Source organism: Phyllostomus discolor, chromosome 7, assembly GCF_004126475.2.
Source record: "Phyllostomus discolor isolate MPI-MPIP mPhyDis1 chromosome 7, mPhyDis1.pri.v3, whole genome shotgun sequence".
NCBI classification, from domain to species: Eukaryota; Metazoa; Chordata; class Mammalia; order Chiroptera; family Phyllostomidae; genus Phyllostomus; species Phyllostomus discolor.
In genome coordinates this window covers 63,848,409-63,863,911 of record NC_040909.2, presented here as the reverse complement: position 1 = coordinate 63,863,911, position 15,503 = coordinate 63,848,409, and the positions used below count along the sequence as shown (strand labels likewise).

Below are 15,503 nucleotides of genomic sequence, written 5' to 3'. Positions count from 1 at the left end.
TCCCTCACATAGCTTCAGAGGGCTAGAATGTATCCCAGAAATTTTAATTAAAAGAGAAGTCAGGTAAAAGACCACTAACCAACAAGCCAAGAGAAATCATACACATTAAGAGAAAATGGCCCAGCCAGAAATAATTTCTAAGGGCTTCTCAAAGAAAAGGCAGATCGTCCTGTTTTCCTTCATGTTGAAAACTCTGAACAATCTGTGCAACCAAGATAAGGATCTTCACCAGAGGACTAGACAGAGATGAATGTGTAAATCCCTCTTCAAAAGGAAGCTTATATAAGAATTTCTCTGTTACTCATTTTACTGGCTTGATTTTTTTTATCCTGTCTCAATTACACATGGAACCAATCTAACAATATTTGAGGTTTTGACTACAAGTCCATAGGTTCACAGAAGTTTAAGTAAAAGACTTCCATCTTTAAACTATCAGAGATTTGTTCTTTATACAAAGCTTCAGAGAGTACAGCCTGAGTTCTTAGCATATGGGTTCAAGGACACATCTATGAAGGCCCATAAATGTGATTGTTATGTGCACAAATTTATCATGGGCTAAATTTTTTAATGGAGAAAAGAAACTTAGCTTCAAATTATGAATTAGTCCTTAATCCCTAAGTTAAGAGCCTTTTATTATCAAATTAATTTCTCATTTAAAAAAAAGCTCTCAGTTAAAAGAATAGTAAAATGAATCCCTCAGCTTCAAAAAATAAGTTTCATATTGCAAACAGACTGCACCCAAAATTAGCTTTACACGGTAGATTTTGGCATAACTATTTACATTACATAAGCCAAATTATAACACTATATGCCATTCTTCTAAAACTACATTTATTTACTCACCAAATATTTATCAAGTGTCTATTATTTATAATGAATGTTTTAAGTATTGAGGTACAGCATGGACAGTCTAGTGGAAAACATGATAATAAACAAGTAAATAAGTAAATGATTAAAATATATGATCACAAAAGTGAAGGGAATAAGAAGTTACAAAACAGCTACAGGGATATAAAGCACAGCATTGGGAATGTGGTCAATAATATCCTAATAACTATGCATGATGCCAGATGGGTACTAGACTTAGAAAGGGATCACTTTGTAAATTATATTATTGGCTAACCACTGTGTTGTACTCCTGAAACAAATATAATAAAAAAAAGTCTAGAAAAAATTTAAATAAAATACGTGATCACAGATATTCTTCTTAATCACTGTGAAAGAAACCAACAGGTATCTCTGACTTAGTATAAATAACATCAGGTGGTCAGGAATGGCCTTACTCTTTTTTTCCTCCACCCAAGAAATAGAGAACAAATCTTTAAATAATCAGAGCCGGGGAGACCATACACAGCTTCTTGTTTTTAGCTGGGAGTACCTTTAAAGTATCAAGTTATCACTAAAATAGTGAATGGTTGTTAAAATATTAGTTCAAAATTCTAATGTCTATAAACAAAAAATTACAAATGGGGGAGACATGGAGAAGAGGTTAAGAAACATGTAGCAATAGACAAATTATTTTTCTTATTTGAAGTGATAGCTAAGTAGGCAATAGGAAACTACAAGGTCATAAAACTTATCAGACAAAATTATGTCTGAAAGGTCAGAAAATTATTCCTGCAACATCTGTCTCTATAATACATCCAGAATATGGCAAGCTTTATTCAAAAACTAGATTCAGAATCATTAGTGGTACATGTGTACTAGAGATGTGTGACCTCCATATATACTATAATGTGGTTTCATAGTTCTAATAAGCTCAAGGAACAAGATTCCATGTATTGAAGTCTTTGTGCTGCATCATGCTGGCCTCCCACAAGGAAGCCAGCAACCCATGTCCTCCTTGTACTCAAAACTCCCTTGCTGTGGTCTCTACCCCATGGAGCCCCTCAGAGAGCCTACAGAGGCTCTTGAAAAGCAGAACAAAAATAAGTTGAAACTATACATGTTAGAGTCAGCTAAAAATCTTGTCCTCATATATCACAAAAGTAAATCATATTTTAAAACTATCAGCTCTTAACAGCACTTGTAACATAAACTTTCCAAAATGCCAGTGAAAAGAATAAACACAAGAATAATACCAAGTGCTACAAAATATTTTATAAGAGATTTTAACCATAGAAATGATTAAATGTTGAGCATGAATCACAGAAAAAAAAAGTGCTAAAGAGCAAAAAAAGGGAAGGAGAAGTCAGAATAAAAAGAGGACCTCAACCCCAGAAATGTGTACAGGGTTCGAAAAGATTGTTGACAGGAAGGAGGGGAGACAAACCAAACTGACAAAATAGATCAAGAAAAAGAATACTGTTTTCCATAGTGGTTGTACCAGTCTACAATCCCACTAAGAGTGCACTAGGGTTCCCTTTTCTCCACAAACTCTCCAACACTTGTTCTTTGTTGCTTTGTTTATGATGGCGATTCTGACTGGTGTAAAGTGGTATCTCATTATGGTTTTAATCTGCATCTCTCTGATAGCTAGCAATATTGAGCATCTTCTCATGTGTCTCTGGATCCTTTGTATGTCCTCCTTGGAGAAGTATCTGTTCAAGTCCTATGTCCATTTTTTAATTGGGTTGCTTATCTTCTTACAGTGGAGTCAAGTGACTTCTTTATATGTTTTGGAAATTAAACCCTTGTCTGAGGTATCATTGGCAAATATGTTTTCCCATACAGTTGGTTGTCTTTTTATTTTAATACTGTTTTCTTTAGCTGTGCAGAAGCTTTTTATTTTGATGAGATCCCATTTGTTTATTGTTTCCTTTTATGTCCCTTGCTCTAGGGGATATATCAGTGAAAATACTGCTTACATGAAATATGTGAGATTTTCCTGTTTATGTTCTCCTCCAGGACTTTAATGGTGTCACAGCTTGTATTTAAATCTTTTTTCCACCTTGAACCACTGTGGAAAACAGTATGGAATTTTCTCAGAAAATTAAAATTAGATCTGCCTTTTGACCCTACAATTCCACTGCTAGGATGATATCCTAAGAACCCTGAAACACCAATCCAAAAGAACCTATGCACCCCAATGTTCATAGCAGCACAATTTACAATAGCCAAGTGTTGGAAGCAATCTAGGTGTCTATCAGTAAATGAATGGATCAAAAAACTATAGTACATTTACACAATGGAATTTTATGAGGAAGGAAGGAGCTCCTACCCTTTGCAACAGCATGGATGGAACTGGAAAGCATTCTGCTAAGTGAAATAAGCCAGGCGGTGAAAGACAAATACCATATGATCTCACCTTCAACAGAAACCTAAACAACAAAACAAACAACAAGCAAAATATAACCAAAGACACTGAAATAGAGAACAGGCTGACCAGAGGGGAGAGGGGAGGGAATTTCAGGAGAAAAGGGGAAGGGTTTAAGGAACAAGTATAAAGGACACATGGACAAAAACTAGGGGGGTGGAAATGGGAGGGCGGTAGGGAGGGCTGGGGGTGGGGGGTTGGCTGGGATCAGAGTAAAAGACAGAAAACTGTACCTGAACAACAATTGAATAAAAAAATATTTTTTATGTTAACATTTTAAAAAAAGAATATAGTACACTATCTGATCTCACAAGGGATTATGTATATTTGGAACTTCAGAGAGATGGTGGAGTTGGCTGTCCCACAGTGAAAGAATTACACCACTCAGTGAGGGTTCAGACCACACAAAGTGACCAGTGAAACTTCTCTGTGTGGCTGACTCAGTTGCTCCTTACAGAGCACAGGGCACATCTCCCTCAGATTCTTCAATTTAGATAAGAACAGAAACAAATACTATCATCTGTTTACCTCTTCCTCACTAAGGTAAAATTTTCAGTTCATTAAAGAAATTGAATTATTGTTCATAATAACAGTTGCAGTCCTTGTTTTTTCGTTGGATAAAAATAAGAGACTGTTGAGAATCAACGCCTTCAATTTATCCTCAGGTATGGGTGTGATAGGGGACTCAAAACTTGGAAAATTTTAGCTTAAGGTAAAAAGCTGTAAGTCTAGCAAGTAATGTGTATGTTAAGCTTTTTTGTTTCATAACTACAGACAAGGCCCATCCTGGCTCCTGAGAAAAGCAGCCAACCCCCTGGGGCACTGGCTAAAGATTACTGCCTAGGGACTTGTTAGAGGCATCCAGGCCTTTTGTGTGACCACCCCCACCCCTTAGGAATAGCTAACTGCGGAGAACAGGAAGGCTGCAGCTTCCCTCACCTAATCCTCCCTGAATTTCAAAGCACTCACTGCACCTTACTTGCCCCCCACCCCTACCCCCCCCATCCCGCTTATAAAAGATCTGGCCAGGAAAGAGAAGGCAAGATGGTTTGTTAGGGTATGAACCCTCCATCTTCTCAGAACTCTAGCCATCTGAATAAAGCGCCCATAAAAGATTCAATTGCTGTCATTGCTTATCGGATTTGGTAGTGACAGGCAGCCCAAACGCAGGTGTCTTTTCCAGTTACAGGTGCGCTCTTGGTGTTGCCATTAAAGTAATTTCTATCGATAGACACATTTTCAAAAAACAGAGTTGCTTTGTTCCAGTCTTTTTATGTCAAGCATTTTTTTAGGTAAGCTGGGTATTTTGTATTTCCCACAAAACCCAGAAAACTATCTTATACTAAAATAATTATTAAAAGTAAACCACAGGGCTCAGTAAATATCCAAGGAAGTTTCTTCCTTCCCCACATTAACCTCAGTTTCAAGTTGTATGAGACATGGACCAATATAATTCCTTTTTCTGAAAAGATTTTTACTGGTAATGAGAATGATAAAAATAAAAATTCTTTCTGAAGGCTATGTCAGGGTTTATTGGAAGACAAAAAGAAAACACAGTGCCAGGTCCTAACACAGTTCCTAGCAAGACGATGCAATGTGCTTAAATAACTGCCTTTGAGTAGTCAATGAATAAAGGAACAAATATTAATGTGAAGGTTTCAGTTAGACAACTTCATAAACTGGCTTTTTGCATATTAAATCATTTCCTCTCTTCTCACGTTATATTTCAGAAACACTCTCTTCCATTTCTGAGAGATGTTTGGCTAGCAAAATAGAAGCTGCATGAGAATACAGACTGTTAACTAACACAGAGTTGGTGATCGTAATGTCTTTGAAGAATTAATGATCAACACATGAATCAATGCCTGAATATCAAATCAATACATGAATGAATTATAGAAACTAAATCAATATCTGTTCCCTCCAGCATCACCTTGGTTTCTCTAGACTGGGCTTGTCACCCTACCCACAAAGCCATACTTGAGTCTCAAGCCCTAAGACTGTCCTAAAAGGGACTTGTCAAAAAGTTACTTTATTTCATTTCTTAATGCAGGAGGCGGCTCTGCGCTCTGCCTTGTGTGGGCCCAGCTCCCACTGGGATATGCAAAGGACCCACACCCAGGGATAGGTTCTCCCATGGGGAATCAGGCCTGCAATGTACCTAGGCCACTATGAGTCTTGCTTTTTGCTAAAACTCCCTCACCCTGAACTGAGGACATTTACTGCAAAGCAACTTCCTAAAAACCATGCTAAACCTTCCAAGGATGAGTGTAACTAGTCCAACTACTTTTGCCTTTTCATTTGCAAATATCCCTCTTCTATGATGTGATTAGCAGCATTGGCTCCTTTGTTTTCTGTAAAAGGTAACCACCTTCAGTGAGCCTATGCAAAGTTAATGAGGACCTTCTTGTAATGTGCCCAGTAAGACAATGAAAGCTCATTGGAGCAAGGGCTGAGGCTTTTGCTCCCCTTTAGAGAAAAGCCATGCTGTCCCTTTTCCTCCACCTGACTCCATGTGAATGTCTCATTTTCACTCATAATGATATGGACCCCACAAGCCAGGGTCTACATCACTTAGATTCTCATGAAGAAATGGAATGGTTTCAAGGGGAGAGTAAAAACATGATTCAGAAAAGTTGACTCAAATCCTACTCCTCTACCTAGAAGGTCCACAACTCAGCAGGGCTTCACAACCTGGACACTCCTAACATATTGGGCTGGATAATTCTTTGTTGTAAGGGGGCTGTCCTGTGCTTTTCAAGGTATTCAGCAGTGTTCCTAGCTTCTGTTGACTAGATTCCTGTATCACCCTACACATCCGTGACAACCAAAAACATTTCTCCACACATTGCCAAATGTCTCCTGAGGGTCAAAATCATCCCCAGGGGAGAACCACTACTATAGGCAAATCTCTTGCTTATTTAAGCTTCATTTTCTTTTTTGAAAAATGTGTGTGCTACAATGGTCCTCAAGTAATGGTTGCAATAATTAAATTATCAGAGAATAGTAATTAGAACTAATTCTGACAACAAGGCTAATATTTATGGAGTGCCCATTATGGGCCAGGTACCAAACAGAAGTTACATAAAATGAACCTTCTCCACTCCTAACTACAGCCACATGTATTATAGGTACTCTCATTTTCACCATAATCACACAAATAGGAGCTGTCACAGCAAAGATTCAAATTGAAACCATCTGACTATAAAACCCCTCACTGTTGCCCAACATGCTCTACAATCCCTGCATACAGCTTGGAACCCAGTAGGCCCTCAACAAATATTTGCTTCATTTCAACATTTTTTCCTAATTTTATTTTCCCAGAATAAATTAGAGATCAGTATGTTTCCCTATTGCCTGAAATCTGGAAATGATGTCTTAAAATTCCCATGTCAAATAATATCATAGTTGCCTCTTCCTTCCTATAATTAGTGACTTTTTCTTACCTGCTATAGGCTGCAAACACTTCACATCCATAATGTCTACTGGCATTGATGCTCACTGTATTCAACTATAAATCCCTAAAGATTAGAGACCAGGTTCCCCACATAACTGAAGGACTCATTACAAGTTTATGGGTGATGGTAAATATCTTACATTAAAGAGTAACAAAAATATATTGTTATTGATTTGACACTGTCAAGGTTTGCAATGAAAATGCCATACACAGAATTTTAGAAGGGGTTACAATGACTAAATTCAACTGTAGTTGAATAATTTTATTTTTTAATACTAAGTTGCATCCAATGAATGGTAGAAAATAATTGTTTAAGCTTCTTAATGCTAGGTCCTTAACCATGTTCTATCCACTTGAAACAACAGAATAAAACACAGGGTTAGGTAATGTTAGCAGAACTATTCCTACAGTATTTAAAGGATCTTATAAAATTAGTCTACACATGAATAAGCATCATGGTTACAGCATATGAAGAAAAAGCACTTAAAGTTTTTAAAAGCTGTACAAAAAATTATAAATCACAGAGATACAAATATTAATTATCCAAATTTCTTTTTTGACATTTTTCCTGTAATGATAGGTTTCTATAATTCATTCATAAGAATATTTATTCAAGTCTTCATTTAGTAGAAGAAATCCTAATTTATAGGCCATAACTGCTGTTTTCTGGTTCACTTACTTCCTCTAAGCATATTTATTCCAATCATAAAATAGTATTTCAAATAGTATTCAAGATCCCTTTAGTTCTAGAAAAGGCCCGTTTCAAAATCTAATGCAAATAAAAATGACAGGAACAATATCCATTTTTTAGGTGAAAGGGGCAGGGGAAGAACTAATCAAGGCCCACCAGAAAACAACATCAAAAAGTCAGACACAATAACCACTTTGAACATGTGGGAATAGCTATAATGAAAGAAACTGAAAATAGCAATTTCTGGCAAGAATATGGAATACTGAAACCCTCCAGGGGTGTCCAAGCCGAGGCCATAGGCCACATATGGCCCAGGATGGCTACGAATGCAGCCCAACACAAAATCGTAAATGTACTTAAAACCTTCTTTATGCTCATCAGTATTCATTAATGTTTGTGTATTTAACATGTGGCCCAAGACAACTCCTCTTCTTCCAGTGTGGCCCAGAAACACCAAAAGTTTGGACACCCCTGCTAGTCTATTACTGGTGGGTACGTAAAATTGTACTGCTGCTTCAGGAGACATCCTGAAAGTTCCCCCAACAATTCTACTAGGGATATATCCGAGAGAACTGAAAACATGTTCACACAAAAATCTGTATAAGAATATTCACAGCAGCATTACTCATAATAGCCAAAAGGTGGAAGCAACTTAAACATTAATCAACTGAGGAATGAACAAAGAAAATACTATCTGTCCACACAATGGAATATTACATGGCCATAAAAAAGGAATGGAGTACTGAAAGGCTACAACAAGGATGCACTTAAAACCATGATGCTAACTGAAAGAAGCCAGACACAAAAAGCCATGCTACATAATGTCATTTATATGAAATAGCTAGTACACAACTCCATGAAGACAAAGTAGGTTAATGGTTGTCAGAGCACAGGGAGAAAGGGAAATTGGGACTAACTGCTAATAGGCTTCTTTTCTGGGTAAAGGAAATGTTCTGAAATTAGATAGTAGTGATGGTTGCACAAGATAGAGCACTATGAAAGACCATTTTAAGCTGGCAAATTTTAAGTTATGTGACCTATATTTAACACAATGCTAAAAAAGTTAGAGACTGAAAAAGAAAAACACTAAGTGTATAGATGTGCAGTTGGTTCCTCAGACCCTGCAACCTAAGACCTTGACAATATCTCAGCAGATACTTTTTTCCCTAAAAAATCTCTGCATTTCACTTAAGTGACATGAACAACAGAAAAAAGGTGCCAATGCTGAAGCCTGAAAGAGTTACAACTGATAAGGGGATCTTGTGGTTCTGCACCACAAAAGAATAAAAGTATAGTTTTTACAGAAGAAATAACAAGTGAAAAAAACTGATAAATGGGAGGGAGGGTTTGTCTTAGGAAGGAAAGACAAAACAAAGGTAAAATTGCCATCGTTTCTTTGCTATATAAGTGAAGCTACAGAGTTGCGAAGTATACAAGTGTGTTTGTGTTTCACAGGCTGGCACTCAATCCACTGAGCCACACCAGCCAGGACTTGTCTGTGTAAATAAATAAACATGGCATCCTAAGGGGGAAAAGCAAATATTGTAAATCAGACTTAAAAAAATTAAAAACACCAAGGTGACAAATGCATAAATGAGAAAAAATAAAAATTACAGCACAGGAAATACATGCACAATTTTCTATCAAGTCATTTCTCAGTTATTTCCTCTTTCTAACACTCCACAACTATTTCCTTCTTTCTTCCTCCCTACATTTCTTCATTTGCACAATTTTTCCTCCTGCATAAACACATTATTCTTCCTCTGGGGCATGCCAAACTATTAGCTCATCTGCCTTCTTCCTATTCATACTCCCAGGGATGAACCTCACATACCGCAGCCTCCTTTTGTTTCCTCAATTGTTGCCAAGATATTTTCTGCTACCATCCTAGTCATTCATCAATTTATTTACTCCCTCCCACAACAAATGAGTATAACAGAGAACCAAATAAAGATACCCAAATGTGACATTATTTCTGCTCTATCAGAACCTACAGTCTAGGGTGGGGCTCAGAATTCATTAAATGAATACACACAAAAACGGAAAATGACAAGTGACTTAAATAATTAAGTACAAGGCAAACTTAAGGCCAAGTACAAGGATCCTATGAGGATACTTAATAAGGGGATGAGCAAGAAAGTGAAGAAGTAGAAAGGAAAGTGAAAGAGGTCAGGACTGTTCCAAGGAGAAAAACCAGCATATGCAAAGGCCATGTGTAGGGAAGTAGCATAACACATTTGAAAAAATAAATGAAGTTCATGGTGTGTAGAAAAAACAGTGGGGAGCAATTTGGGAGAATGGGGAGATGGGCAAAGGCCAGATCCTGTAGGGTCTTCATACCAATACAGAGAAGGGTTAGAAGGCTATTATAATAATCTAAGGAGAAATAATAATAGCTAGGCTATAAAAATAACAGCAAAAAATTGCAATGGAAATACAGGGTCAAACACTAATAAAAATGATAATAACCATAATAGCGGTGGCTATCATTTGCCAAATATTTATTACATGCCAAGATCCCATGCTATGTACTTTAAACATAGTATCTTTTTTCTCGCAACTCTGAATGGCAAATATTGGGATTCTCATTTTCCAATTGAGGAAACTGAGTCTGAGTCAGTAAAGTGTGTAAAATCAGCTGGCAGAGACCACATGAAGAGGGTTTATGATACAAAAGAAGCTAAATAGTCTATTTTCCTGGCTTCCACTAATACAACATAGTTTTCTTTCCATAAAAATGATTTAAAAAATCAACTCTTGTGGAGACAGGAACTGTGCTAGCATGTGTAAAATCAGTTCGACTTTTAATCCTCCCAATAACTATGTCACATAAGGAGCAGCAGCCCACTTCAAAATGAAGTAACTGAGGCACAGTCAGGTTCCTTGTGGCATAAGCTAGGTACATAAATGTTCCCAGCTCAGAAAGTCACATAACTGTGATCTGAACCCCTGATGACAATAAAGTTCTGGAGGGTTTTTCCTTTTCAATTAGGATGCTAATAAATTAAAAACTAAAACTATGAGTCACCACTTTACCATCTGTTTAAAGCCCTTTGTCATATCTAAAATGGAGGATGTATATGAAATCAACTTTCATATTTTTACTGTGATCTCTGACTGACAGCACTGGGAGTCCCAGATTTGTATCACCATATGTGTCTCCAACACCACCAACAGCTCATAAAGATAACCAGGGTTAGAGATGAAAACTTCAAGTATCTCCACCAAAATAGGAAGAAATTACTTTGATATTCAAATCATCTAAAGGAACCATGTTTTTTAAAAAATAAATTGTATAGTTAAAGTATTAGATTTCGAAAACAAGACTGAAAACAAATGTCACTTAAAATCAAAGAGGATGGTATTAGACCATGAGAATTCAAACAGACAAGAATGAATAGTGCTCCTTGAATTACTAATTACTCATCTATCAGAATCTATCCCCTTTCAAATATTTATTGCTACAGCAATAAATAAAAACAGGATCTGTTTTTTATTTCTCCTATTGAGTCAAATAAAATAGAAAATCCTTCCTGTCTTGCCAAAAGAAATCGTTTCCCATAATCTATTCACTTTCCGAAATCATTTAATGATCTTTACTATATAGTAGATGCCAAGAAACATTTATTTATATGATTTGTAGATACTGCAACAAATTTACCCCTGATAAGGGGATACCCCTGTAAATATGTGCAATGTGAGGACACAGATTTAAAAAAACAACATGTACACAAAGAGCAGTATTTTGGGTTTCCCTGTATCAACCTTCAGCTACAGTGACAGGTGTGATCCAGTTTTCCATTCACATGTAGCATTAAAATGGTTTGACAAAAACCAATGATTATCCTTTGGACTAAAAGAGCAAATTGCCACATATTGCTATTAAAAAAATAGTTTTTAACTTCTGGCCAAGATAGAGGCATAGGTAGATACACTTTGCCTCTTCACATAACCAAAAGAAGGATGACAACCAATTTAAAAACAAAAAATAACCAGAACTGCCAGAAAATCGAACTATATGGAAGTCCAACGACCAAGGAGTTAAAGAAGAAACATTCATCCAGACTGGTCGGAGGGGCAGAGACAGGTAGCTGGTGTGATGAGGGCCCACATTAAGGCAGCAGCTGGAGGACTGGGCAGGTGAGGCAGCACTAGTGGAGCAGGTGGTCCCATATTTGTGTGCTGATAAACCAGGAGGAACAACTGGGGAGTGACACAGACTGCGCAACCCAAGATTCCAGCACAGGGGAAAAATATCCTCAAAGTCTGTGACTGAAAAAACCTGTGGGAGTTGAGGAGGCAGGAGAAACTCCCAGATTCACAGGAGAGTTCCTTGGAGAGACCCACAAGGTCCTAGAACATACACAAAACCACTCACATAGGAATTAGCACCAGAAGGAGCAAATTTAATTGTGAGTCATGGAAGAAGTGACTGAAAGCCAACAGAGAGCCCAGCAAGCACTATTGTTTCCTCTTGGAAACCGCCCCCCGCCCCCACATACAGCACCACCACACAGCACCATGGGTCACCCTGTGCTGGTGAATACCTAACAGGTATGCTGAGACAAAGAAATATGGCACAAATGAAGGAACAAGTCAAAGAAAGCTCCATTAAAAAATACAACTAGCAATGAAAAAACAGCCAACCTTTCATATGCACAGTTCAAAACACTGGTAATCAGGATGCTCACAGAATTGGTTGAGTATGGTCACAAAATAGAGGAAAGAATGAAGGCTATGAAAAGTGAAATAAAGGAAAATGCTCAGGGAACCAACAGTGATGGGAAGGAAACCAGGACTCAAATCCATGGTTTGGAGCAAAAGGAAGAAGTAAATATCCAATGGGAACACAATGAAGAAACAAGAATTCAAAAAAATGAGGAGAGGCTTAGGAACCTCTAGGACAACTTTAAACATTTCAACATCTGAACCATAGGGGTGCCAGAGGGAAAAAAGGAACAGCAAGAAATTGAAATATTATTTTAAAACATAATGAAAGAGAACTTCACTAATCTGGCAAAGGAAAGAGACTTTTAGGAAGTCCAGGAAACTCAGAGTCCTAAAGTTGTTGGACCCAAGGAAGCACACACCAAGGCACATCATAATTACATTAGCCAAGATTAAAATGAAGGAGAGAATCCTAAAGAAGCAAGAGAAAAGGAGAGAGTTACCTACCAAGGAGTTCCCATAAGACTACCAGCTGACTTCTCAAAAGAAACTCTACAGGCAAGAAGGGGCTGGAAAGAAGTACTCCAAGTCATGAAAGGCAAGGTCCTACATCCAAAATGACTCTATCCAGCAAAGCTATCATTTTGAATGGAAAGGGAGATAAAGTTCTTCCCAGATAAGATCAAGTTAAAGGATCATCACTGAGCCCTTATTACATGAAATGTTAAAGGGACTTATCTAAGAAATGAAGATGACCAAAACTCTGAATAGTAAAATGACAACAAACTCAAAACTATCAACAACCAAACCTAAAACAACAAAAACGAAAATGAACTAAGCAAACAATTAGAACAGAAACAGATTCACAGAAATAGACATCACATGGAGGGTTATCAACAAGTGGGGTAGGGAGAATGGAGGAAAACGTACAGGGAATAAGAAGCATAAATGGTAGGTACAAAATCAACAGGGGGAGGTTAAGAATAGTATGGGAAATAGAAAAGCCAAAGAACTTATATGTATGGCCCATGGACATAAATTAAGGTAGGGGAATGATGGTGAATGGTCGGGTACAGAGAAGAGGGGAATGAAGGGGAGAATAAAAATGGGGCAACTGTAATAGCATAATCAATAAAATATATTAAAATATAAAAAATAAAATGAAATAAAAAATATTTTTAAACTTAGAGCAAAAGACTACAACTTTTATCAGCTAAATGTGGTCTTGCTGCTTCTGTCTTAATGACATAACCTCTAGGCAACCCTTGTTTAAGGCATTTGACCAAGAATTATGAAATGTTTACTTTGCTGTCAAGGCAACCAAGGTGGACTCAGTCACTGGTCAGTCCTCCCAGGTTTGTTTTTACAACTCTCAGGAAAAAAGCTTGCTTGTCAGCTTCACAAACTACGTGCATCCAAAAAGCACTAAGATTTTTCTACATAGTTCAAAAGATTCATCACAAGCACTGACAGATAATTATCAGAAAAAATCCTGTCAGATCATATCCTATTTTTGCAGCAAAAATATAATCACCATAATCCTCAAAGGAGTAACAACTAAACTCAATCTTCTAAAATAACAGCATAAAACTAAAATTTTGATTTATAACAGATTTTAAATAATTTATGATGGAAGGGGCCCTTGTTCTATATAATTTGGTATGCTATACACATGAGCAAAATAAAGAGAAATAACAAACCATTTAAAAATGTGTATTTTTATGCTTATAATTTTCTGTACATTCAAATATATAAGATTGATTTACTATACTAGTTATGACTTCTAGTCAAGATGGCAATATAGGCAGATATGGCTCACCTCCTCGCACAACCGCATCAAAATAAGAGCTAAAGTATAGAACAACCATTACTCAGAACCATTAGAAATCAAGTTGAATGGAAGCTGACAACTATGGAATTAAAGAAACTACATCCATCCAGACTGGTAGGAGGCATGCAGACGCAGAAAAGGTTAGTCCCACACCCTTGTGTGGTGGATAAAAATTCAGGAGGGATATTTTGGAATCCATGAGCCCAAGCCCAAAATGAGGCCCCAGCCCAGGGTGCTGTGCCAAAAGATAAGTCCCCCACAACTTCTGGCTGCAAAAACCAGTGTGGACTGAGTCAGTGGAAGAAACTTCTGGAGTCCCAAGCACTTCCTCTTAAAGAACCCACAAACAGATTCACCTATTCAGACTCACTCACTTTGAGTTCCAGCAGTAGGGTGCCAGCTTGAGAGGTACCAATAGTATACAGGGGAAAAACTGAAGTATCTGGCATCAAGGGGAGCAGAGGCTATTATCCCTTTTCTAAACCTTCCCCCCACAGAGCCACACAGCCAGCAAGCTGGTGCCATATTTGATATTCCATCAACCTGGGAAACACTGTTTGACCTGCCTTGGAGTTCCCCATAAACTCCACCCACCCAACTTATGAGCCCACCCAAGATGCTTTTTCAAATAAATGGCTGGTCTTGGCTCATGTTTTACAACTCCATAAATCCTATCAAACATGCAATAGCTAAGCTCAGTGAACCCCAGGCCCAGCACTAGCAGCAGCCAGCCTAGGTTCATAATATGGCTGCATCTTAGAATCTCCAAGCCCAGCATAACTGTCATCTCAGATTGCTTTATAGCTCATGCAGCGTGGCCCTGGGGGCTGACCTTTGCCTGCATTACCTTGGAAACCACAGGGCCAGTGTACCCAGTGGACAGCTACTGACCATGTCAGAGCACCACCACCCTGCCCCAGCACAGCTGATCCCCCAGGGAGGGCAGAGGTTGGTGGTTAAGTGATCACAGCCAATCCCTGCAGCTGACTAGCCTGGGTAACTCTTTCCTATTAACCTGCCAACAACAACCAAGGCTCAACTACAAGAGGAGGGTGTACTCAGGCCATATGAAGGGTGCACCTCAAGTACCCAGTTTGGGTGATAGGGGAGACTGTGCCACTACTGTGCCACTGGATCCTACAGAACTCCTACTACATTAGGCCACACTACCGAGACACAGAGTCAAAGCAGCTCTGCCTAATACATAGAAACCAACACAGGGAGGCTTTCAAAACAAGAAGACAAAGCAACATGGCCCAAATGAAAGCACAGATCAAAACTCCAAAAAAAGAGTTAAATGCAATGGAGATAAGCAATCTATCAGATGCAGAGTTCAAAACACTATTTATAAGGATAGTCAAGGAACTTAGTGAGGACCTCAACAGCATAAAAAAAAATCCAGTCAGAAATAAAGGATACACTAATTGAAACGAAGAACAATTTACAGGGAAACAACAGTACAGTGGATGAAGCTGAGATTATAATCAATGATGTGGAACATAAGGAAGCAAAAAACAACCAAACAGAACAACAAGAAAAAGAATCCCCAAAAATGAGAACAGTATAAGCAGCCTATGAGACAACTTTAAGAGGTCCAACA

The 15,503-nt window shown here is 37.9% G+C and overlaps 1 protein-coding gene and 1 long non-coding RNA gene across 2 annotated transcripts in view; one reads left to right on the top strand and one right to left on the bottom strand.

Annotated features, from left to right (window-relative positions):
• MITF (melanocyte inducing transcription factor) overlaps positions 1-15,503 on the bottom strand; it is a 246,141-nt gene that overhangs the window by 173,271 nt on the left and 57,367 nt on the right. The window lies entirely within an intron of this gene.
• On the top strand, positions 3,556-4,633 carry LOC118501667. The gene is made up of 2 exons (XR_004904301.1): positions 3,556-3,927; positions 4,446-4,633. It is a non-coding gene; the product is annotated as an uncharacterized LOC118501667 (long non-coding RNA).